The 10,544-nt window shown below is 34.1% G+C and overlaps 1 long non-coding RNA gene and 1 other non-coding gene across 2 annotated transcripts; both read left to right on the top strand.

Moving 5' to 3' along the window:
• The first annotated feature begins 1,656 nt into the window (after positions 1 to 1,656).
• LOC149229680 (uncharacterized) lies at positions 1,657 to 2,795 on the top strand. The gene is made up of 2 exons (XR_016247312.1): positions 1,657 to 1,879; positions 2,011 to 2,795. It is a non-coding gene; the product is annotated as an uncharacterized LOC149229680 (long non-coding RNA).
• LOC149229681 (small nucleolar RNA R16) lies at positions 2,697 to 2,780 on the top strand. The gene has a single exon (XR_016248555.1). It is a non-coding gene; the product is annotated as a small nucleolar RNA R16 (small nucleolar RNA).
• Positions 2,796 to 10,544: the final 7,749 nt, after the last annotated feature.

Below are 10,544 nucleotides of genomic sequence, written 5' to 3'. Positions count from 1 at the left end.
ATCGCCACTGCCAACTTAGGCTAATTAAAAGTTGCAAACCGTCAATTTTCACGTTATTTGACACACATATTTTCTTATTCCACAACAATGTTTTGGCGAAATGTTACATAAGCTCAATCAACCTCCAAGGGCTTGGATTACCACATATTAAAAAATTAACTAAGGCTTAATCCTACGATTAACAAAAGCTCTCTTGCCGATAAATGTAAATATTTGTGGCATTTATTGAGTGAATTGACGCATAATCATAACATCATTCGAGTGCTCAATAACATTTACTCTGAAACATTGTATAAACCATTGGGGGTAAACAAATAAAGAATGTGCAAAGGGATCTACAACCAATATCCGTTGCAGTAGATTGCAGAAACAAAAGAATACAAAAAATTGTGATGCAAAGACTATGTTGCTATGCAATTATCCCACTTGTTTTAAGGGACGAAGTGAGAATTCTTTATTATTATTATTATTATTTTTTAAATTGTCAAAAAATTTAAAGCAAAATTTCCATGCCATAAAAAAAATTATAATTTCTAATATAATTTTAGAATTTTTTCTTTAAAAACATTTATATATTCAAATCACTTTAAAATTAGGAGAAGTCAAAGTTCTATACCTTTTAAAAATCGAATATCTAAATACTCTTAAAATGGTTAAAATTTTTGCCTACTTAATTTTAAAAATTCAAGTTGAAGTAGCCAATTGAGTTCCTAACCCTACACATACCAGGGGAAGACAAAGCCAATACTTGAACTCCTTTACCCTTCACTCGCAGATGAAGACACACTTGGGTAGGGTCTTAAAGGAAAAACTTGAAGACCACAATGATATAATATCTTTCTTGGATTGAACTCCTTTAACCTTCACTCGGAGATAAAGACACACTTGGGTAGGGTCTTAAAGGAAAAACATGAAGACCATAATGATATAATATCTTTCCAAAATGAAATCCATTGTGTTCTACTTTATTAACACTCATGTCTTGCGAGTTTGGATGCTCAACTTGCTCATATAGAATGCCATCTCCAAAGTGGTCTGAAACTTCCAACACTAGCAGGAACCAATGCTTAAGATCTAGCCCCGATTACTTCATGTGATTCTTGATATTATGTTTAGCCACTCAACTTTTATCTTTTACTTCTTGTAATTTAGTTTATATTAGTTGTCATAAACTTCATAGTGATAGTTGTTAACATTTTGAAACATTTAAACTATTATCCTTGGTTATATAAACCATGATACCTAATATATTATATAAACGCATTTTAAGAAAATACAATTTCAAATAAAAAAAAAAAAAAAAAAAACACAATAGTTTAATCAAATTGCTTTTTTTGCCCTGGAAATCATGGAAATTTTGGCAATATTTTGATAAAATCTGTTAAGAATTTTTGTAAATCTATGTTATAGCTATCAAACTTTAAAATTTTATGTGCACATTAGGTTTTTGATAGTAATAATCTATTTCCACTATAAAAAACATAAAAAAAAAACATAATTAAAAATGAGATCACATTTTTTTTAATTAATCAATCATTACAAAATTCGAAACCATTTTTCAATATTTTTCCACCGGTCAGCCAAAATGGGGCTCATTGTTATATCAAAGTACCGGTTATTATCTCTTTAAAAATTACCTATCAACGAGTTGAAAAATTCTACCCATTACACTCGTGTCAAAAATATATACAAACCCGCACAATGAAGAAGCTTACCACACTCAGGTTCCCTTGACTAATTTTGATCGGCGTTAGGGTTTGTGACTGAAAATATGTAAACCCTAGGGTGGAAACCCCTTAATGAGCGACGGCTTATAAGTAGGAAGTCCAGCTTGATTGAGAAGCGAATTGGGACGGAGACGACGCTTCAAATTTTATTTGTAAGCGGAATTTTGTTGGGTTTATGGTGATTGATTTCTTTCTCTGTTGAGGGCGTTGCGTAAGGTCCTTTTAATTTTCATAACTTTCCTGCGCAGTATTGGCATTTTATTTTGTTTGTTTGCTTTGTAAGGCTTGTGTTTCTGTTGGTGTGGAAATGGTCTTTATGATGAAGAAAGCAGACGGGCGGACAGAATTTGTACCGTGTTGATTGTCTTTATAAAACCCTAAATTGGGTTCCTGAAAGACCTGTTCACGTTGTTATTGGACATATATGGACCGTGTGAGTATTTACATGTATGCTAGGGTTTTGTTTTAGCCGGTTTTCTTGGATTAGGGTTATAGATGAGTTGATCGCAGATTTAGTTTTGGTCGGTGGCATCATTTACCAACCCTTGAGCATTAGACTTTTGTTCTATAACATTTATGTTACAGAACTAAGCTCCGTTGTGCTAGGGTTAAATCTGATGCCCAAATTGATCGATGGGTGATCTTACCAGCCCATCATATGACTTATTGTGATGGTGTTAAATGACCTGCCCCATACCTTCTATTTTATGAAGTTTCTGGTACAGTATTGCCTTGTACTGTGTTTCGTTGCTTTGAGGGTTGTGTATGTTTGTCTGCATTTTGTGGTGAAATAGTGAGATGGAAATGGTCTTTATGATGAAGAAAGCAGACGGGCGGACAGACATTGTACCGTGGTGATTGTCTTTATAACCCTATAATGGGTTCCTGAAAGGCTTGGTAATGTTGTTGTGTGATAAGTTTTTTATTTGATTTGAAAATGTTTATACTACGTTGACCACCGTAAAAATTGATGGCATATGATGTTAAATCTTATTCTACACACTGAATACTACTGTGTAGATAACTAAACACCTCTGACAAGCTGATGCCGGCATTGTTTGCGTTTAAGTTGTGTGTGTGTATTGATGTCAAGTTTGTATGACCCCAGGTTTTATGGGAAGTTTGTATATTTGTTCATGGCAGGTCTTTTTGCGTTAAATTAGTTTGGCAAGTTTGTATGATCTCAAGTGTTATGGGAAGTTTGTCTGGTTGTTCATGGCAGGTCTTTTTCATTAAATTAGTTTGCCGTTGTTTAAAGTTGTATTTTTTTAATCAAGCGAAAATTTGGCCTGATACTGAGATCTAGGGTTTTTATTGGCCTTGAAAGAGCTACGTTAGGCCATTTTTCAATCAGGCGGCTGATCTGTAGCTTTTACCAATGGGCGCCACAGGCTTCAGTTATTAAAACAGAGGCTAATGTGCATGCATATTTCTAAAAAATACGGTTGCCTCCGAAAATATTAGTCCTTAATTCTTTGAGCGTTTAATGGCTCTTCAAATATGAAAAATTTCTGATTATTATCACTTGATTTTTATATACTTTCTCTGCGGAAATTTCACTGCAGAGCAAACATCATACAACTAACTGAACAAAGCAAAAACAGAAAAATAAAACTCTGCAACAGATTTCAGCATCCTGGCGAAAGTAATGAAATGACAGAATACAACAAGATAGGTCCTCCCATTAAATGACCGATTTTATAATGAAATGATAGAATACAGCTAGGTACATCCTCACATTAAATGGCGGATTTTAAATTGAAGGAAACAATGATGGAAACTCACAAAGACGAGGCAAGCCTTACATCGACGCCGCACCTGTATCTTTCTGTAGAAAAATCTTTCTTAGTAGGATTTGCAGTCTCCTGCTTCCACTATTCGAGAGTTTTTCCTTTTTACGGTTTCTCTCTCGACCGCCTTGCCCAAGATCTCGGTATAGTCTCCAAGGCGTGTCATTGGCGCACAACGCAACTCAACCTCATTTCCAGTGAACTCCTTTGAATATGGCCAATGGTCAATTGTTGAAATCATCAATTCTGTTGCTCATATTGCAATTGTTGAAATCATCAATTCTGTTGCTCATATTGGAATTGCAAGGCTATGGATTAATCAAGAGATCCTTGACGACCCTCCCATTCTGAACCTTGGGAGGATGTCCAAGCCTAAGCCTGGGCAGTGCCTATCTTCTGTGGCTCAGATTGCAATTCTAACAATTCTAAGGTTTTGGATTATATCTTTGGTTTTTTATTATATCAAATGAGTTCCCTATCGTACTTTTTTATTTTTTCCTGGGTGGGTTTTCTTTATCTAATTTCTCTAAAATCTGGAGTTCCCTATACTTGGTACTTTTTTATTTTTTCTTAGGTGGGTTTTCTTTATCTAATTTGACGGGTGGGTTTTCTTTATCTAATTTCTCTAAAATCTGGCCAGATTTTATTGAAATTATAAGTTTATGGTAACTTTGCACAATCAAAGTGAATTAAGTGAATTAAGAATTACACTTTGAAGTGAATTAAGGATGTGGATTAAGGATTACAAGCTTGATGGGTAACTCCACACAATCAAAGTGAGTTAAGGGTTTTTCAGGGTGTTCTTATTGGGTTCTAGGGGTTTTTCAGGTTGGGTTCTAGGGGTTTTTCAGGTGTCTAAAATTGGGCAGGAATTTATTGAAAGCTTATTGAAATCATAAGGAATTTATAAAGCTTATTGAAATCATAAGGAATTTATAAAGCTTATTGGAATCATAAGCTTGATGGGTAACCCCACACCTGCACAATCGAGTGCCTTAGGGGTTTTTCAAAGTGCTGAATCCATATATACGATCAAAAGTTCAAAAACCAGTTTAATTAACAATTAAGTACCTTAGGGGTTTTTTCAGAGTGCTGAATTTATATATACAGTCAAAAAACTAGTTCAAGTAACATAAATCAAGATTTCACAAAAAACTAATTTAATTAACAATTAAGTGCCCTAGGGGTATTTTCATATATACAGTCAAAAAACCAGTTCAAGTAACATAAATCAAGATTTCACAAAAAACCAATTTAACTAACAATTAAGTGCCCTAGGGGTATTTTCAGAGTGCTGAATCCATAATACTTGAACCTTGGGAAGGTGTTCAGACTAAGGCTGGACAGTGCCTCTCCTCTTCTGTTGCTCAGACTGCAATGTTAAGGTTTTGGATTAATCAAGATACAACCCTCTCATGCTTAAACCTCTTCTGTTTCTCAAACCTTGTGAGGGTTTCCAAGTGAACCCTTCCATGCTTGAACATTGGGAGGGTTTCCAAGTGACAACACTCAGGACTAAGCCTGGACAGGCTCAGATTGCAATTATAAGGTTTTGGATTAATCAAGAGACAACCCTCTCATATTTGAACCTCTGTTTCTCAGATTGCAATTCTAAGGTTTTGGATTAATCAAGAGACAACCCTCCCATGCTTGAACATTGGGAAGGTGTCTTGACTAAGTCTGGGCGGGTGCCTCACCATGGGTCCTACAGAATCTGTATTGCGTGTGATTGCAATTCTAAGGTTTTGGATTAATCAAGAGACAACCCACCCATGCTTGAACATTGGGAAGGTGTCTTGATAAGTCTGGGCGGGTGCCTCACCATGGGTCCTACAGAAGTGGATGCATTGCGTGTGATTGGAAGAGGTCGCACTTGGCTCCGGAATGAGCAATTCTGGTAAAGCCACTTGATACATCAAAATCCATTCCTTATATGACAGCTTTCAATTCTGGACATTGTGGTTTTGGAGTGCTTGGGTGCTACTAATTCATGATTTCTGGCTTGAAAAAATGCCTTAGCGTATTCTACAGAGCATGGTAACTGGCACTCAATGACATTTCCCTTTTAAAGGGAGCACTGGCAATCATACTGAAGGCACAGATAATGGGTAAATCCAAATTCAATCATTAAATCCAAATACAATCATACTATTACAGGTTGCGGCTGGTGGATTATTTCTGGTAGAAAAAAATACTTCAGCACATAAATCACTTCACTTCTGGTGACGTGATAAATGATTGAAATCATCCTGTTTTGAAGTAATTAGAGATCACTCCCATATCTGGTGACCTGATAAATTGTTGAAATCATCAAATCTGTTTTGAATTAATTAGAGATCACTCCCATATCTGGCTACCTGATAAATTATTGAAATCATCAAATCTGTTTTGAATTAATTAGAGATCGCTCCCATATCTGGTGACCTGATAAATTATTGAAATCATCAAATCTGTTTTGAATTAATTAGAGATCACTCCCATATCTGGCTACCTGATAAACTATTGAAATCATCAAATCTGTTTGAATTAATTAGAGATCGCTCCCATATCTGGTGACCTGATAAATTATTGAAATCTTCAAATCTGTTTTGAATTAATTAGAGATCATTCCCATATCTGGCTACCTGATAAATTATTGAAATCATCAAATCCGTTTTGAATTAATTAGAGATCACTCCCATATCTGTTTACCTGATAAATTATTGAAATCATCAAATCCGTTTTGAATTAATTAGAGATCACTCCCATATCTCTTGGAGGGATCTCTTAACCGAATGTGAGGAGCCTCGGCATGGGTCAAATAGGAGTAGGTACAATGTAATTAGGTTTTCAATTAATTAGAGATTACTCTCATTTTTGAACCTTGGGAAGATATTTTAACCAAATCTGAGAAGAGCCTCACCATGGGTCCCCCTAGGAGTGGGGTTCATTGTGTACGATTGGAAGAGATGTTGGTAATACACTCCCATGTTTGAACCTCGGGAAGATCTCTTAACCAAGTCTGGGTAGAGCCTCCTCATGGGCCAGACATTGTGTGTGTGATTGGAAAAGGTGGTTCGTGGTTTCCTATTGATTGGAAACGGTGGTTCCTGGTTTCCTGTTGAACCAGATGCATGGATCATTAATAACAATACTCAATTCAATCTTAATATTATTGTTTTATAATGTTTGCAGTGTACTTTGAGTGCGAGTGATCCCATGGCTACAGTCTCATGCTTTTCCCATGGTCAGATTAATAGCATTCCTATTTTACGTGAGTGCGAGTGATCCCATGGCTACAGGCTCATGGTAGGCCTATAGCCACCAGATTTGGAGCGTTCCTGTTTTCATGATATATCTCGCTTTTACAATCTTTCCTATTATACTTTTTCATTCGCTCCCGCTTAACTTCCTCGGGGTGTTCTATAATGACATATAAAAACGCCTCCAAAACTCGTTCACCCTTTTCTCTCCGTGGTCTTACCAATATCTATGCCCTCTTGCTGTTAGGGAAAAACTCGCTTTAATACGTTTGAGACTAGCTTGCCCTCTTGCGGTTAGGGAAAAACTCTAATACCTACACTGGCCTGCCCTCTTGCTGTTAACGAAAAGTAGTTGAACGATGCCAGTGTTTACCTAGGTGTCTCAATTATGAGAAACTCTGATAGATGTAATAGCACAATAAACTGTAAAATCCTTGAAATAAACTCATCAACATTTAAAATGTCGAAACATTTGTAATACAAAATATTATTTAGAGAAGAGCCCTCCTTTTCACTGTAAAGGATACTTTTTTTGTACGGCTGAATTCTATTTTTCAGCTTTTTACAAGTAAACTGTAAGAGAGTCTGCACAGCACTATATATTTTCAAAACCGTCTTTGAGTTACAAAACTCACAGCTATACCAGTACCTAATATCACAGAGTAAAACATAACTTGTATAGTCTGATTTACAGTGGAGAAATGCATTACAATAAACTGTCTGAGACGTACAGCACTCTACAGCTATCATCAGTACAGAATATCAGAGAGTAAACCATAATCTGTATAGTATTTTTTACAATGGAGAAATGCATTACAGTAAAAAGGATTGGACAATTTAGATATATACAGTGAGACAAAAATCTGAGACCTGCAATGCTGGAAATTTAGTATTGCTGTGATGAGCTCGCTGGAAGATGAAACTTAATTCATAAAGGCTATAGGAATGGAATGTACACATTGGACAAGTTGCCATCAAGATCCTTGTATGGAATGGAGCTTGGGTTTAATGATAGAGTACTATTTGAAAGCCTGTTTGCAGATCTATTTTATTATCTGTAAATGTGTTAGAATCTGATATACTGAGTGATTTTTTTGTTCCTTTAATGTTACGCTTCCATGCTCCTAAATTTAGGACCTCCAACTGAGCATGACCGGTGAACATTCGATAACACATTCGGAGCCAACCAGAATCAGAATGCATTTGATGTGTAAGATAACATTAACACATTTGGAGCCAACCAGAATCAGAATGCATTTATGATGTTTAAAATAACACATTTGGAGCAAACCAGAATCAGAATGCATTTAATGTTTTTTTTAACTTACTGTTGGAGCCACCAAGAATCAGAATGCATTTAACCTACAGTTGGAGCCAACAAGAATCGGAACGCATTTAATGTTTTTTTAGTTTAGCTAAAATCATGAGACGGCCCAAACTGCTATCAGTTCTGCCAGTTCTGCTTTGGCTTTAGTCACAAGTCTCAAGGCCAATTCTGAAAGGAACTGATCTGCTCAATCCCCTTCCACAACTATTCCCTTGTGCTGCTCCATCAAAAAAAACCTATAATAAGATCATGTGGGATAACAATAAATTGGATTTACAGGTCCCAAGGCAATTCTGAAAGGAACTGTTCTGCTCCCTGAGAGCATTATCAAGTCCCCTCCACAAATATTCCCTTGCGTTGCTCTATCAAAAAAGCCTATAATAAAGATCATGTGAGATAACAGGGAATTGGACTTTTCTCGAGATTTTAGCGTTCTGAAGAGGCAAATGATCTTGGAAGATTGTAAAAGGATACAAATATTTTCATTTTTGAATATACCCCTATTTCTTAAGAGCTATATGCCCAGCAACAAAACTGGATAGGGCACAAAGATATTTGTATTTCTGGGGTAAAGCAATTCTTCAAAGGAGGTCCATCCCAAATTTCCTCTAAGGAAGGACTTATAAAACAGTAGACCAAATTTTCTGAGAAAAAAAACAATTAACGAAAAGCTGGTCAATAGTTTTTCCATGCTGTTTACGTAGGCCACATCTACTTGGTCCCATGTATCTTCTTTTCTGCACTTTTTTTCAGGTCAGAATTTTATTGCGAAGGACTAGAGAGGCTAAGCATTTTATCTCTAAATTTTATTTTGTTAGAGATGTGCCATTTCCAAATAAAGATTATTCCACCCGCTGAAATTTGAAACTACCTTAGAATGTTCTGGATGAGAAATCCCTGCTCCAAACCAACGTGACCTTAGAGAAGAGTCCTTGCAATAGGATAAGAGGTCCATATCGACTACTAGGTGTCTAATGTATATAAAGAATTTAAATAATAATCTAAAATTGTTTCAAATTTTAGTTAACTATTATGTATCTAATATATATGAAGAGGTTAAATAACTTTTCAAAATTGACTTAAATTTTAATCAAAGGTAACTTCAACATAGTATAACTTTTCAAAATGGATTTAAATTATCTTCAACTGAGTATATTTTTTCAAAATTGATCTACATTTTAGAAAAAGGCATTTTTAATAATATTAGAAAAATGTCATCTGCAATAATATTATAAATAATATGTCATTTGTAATAATATTGTAATAATATTATAAATAAAAATGCCATCTGCAATAATATTATAAATAATATGTCATTTGTAATAATATTATAAATGTCATTTGTAATAATAATATTTAAAGATCATTTATAATAATATTATCGCTAATAATATTAGAGAAAAATCATCTTTAATAAAGAATTATTAAAAAAATTATATTAGAAAAATGTTATCTATCTGAATCTTATAAAAGGTATCTCATCAAAAATATCTCTATATTATAACACTTTTAACTTTTTAACTCTTGAACCATTTCAAAATCACCTATATAATGGTGCTTAATCTTAAACATCATTAAGGAAATAATTTTTTTAAAATTTTCAACCCTCTCAAGAGCATTTATATTATGCAATTTATATTATGCAATATTATACATATGCGAATAATTCACACAAAAGTGTCAAAATATCAATATGCTTTTAAGGCTACAGCTACAAAAACAGAGCCCAGAAAGTTTGAAGCCGAACAATATTCAAAATATCAATATGTTTTTAAGGCTACGTACAAAAGTAAGAGTTCAGAAAGTTTGAAACTAACAATATTCATAGGTGTGACATTTATAACAATATTTATCTCATGTCATTAACCAGGTTGGAGAAGATAATAATTCTACCCAACCATTTTAGATGATATTAATTAACACCATAAAAATATTTTGGTAAATTAAAAATATTTTGGTAAATTTTAATTATCTTTTGAAAAATTTGAATTTGAAGTTAATATGTTATCTATTTACAAATCAAAATGAAAATTAAACTTAATTTTCAAATCAAAATATTACAAGCTCATCATGTTATTAACAAAAATTTAAACATGGATTAGGAAATAATAACCCTTTCATACAACAACACTAAATAATATTAATTAACACTCAAACAATATTCTGATAATTTTTTAGTAGTATAAGGACAATGAGCTTAACCTATCTTCTAAGTCCATTGGCACAAAGCTGTTTTCATTATTATATATAAACTAGTCACTTATCAAGGGTTTTGAGTTATATGCTAGTCTATTCAAAATAGCTCAGATGATTGGACTTAATTCTCGAGTCAAAATATGAGAAATGTAGTACTGATGTAATTATTTTGAACACCACACCCAAATTTGTATATTGATACAAAAAGCATGGGAATGTTTCTGGTATTTTCGCCTTATTTTATTTTATCTGATCTGAATTC

Source organism: Pinus tabuliformis, chromosome J, assembly GCF_031772625.1.
Source record: "Pinus tabuliformis cultivar Carrire ecotype Pingquan chromosome J, CPIR1, whole genome shotgun sequence".
Lineage (NCBI taxonomy): Eukaryota > Viridiplantae > Streptophyta > Pinopsida > Pinales > Pinaceae > Pinus > Pinus tabuliformis.
Note: the sequence above shows the minus strand (reverse complement) of the source record. Positions and strands in the feature narration are given on the sequence as shown.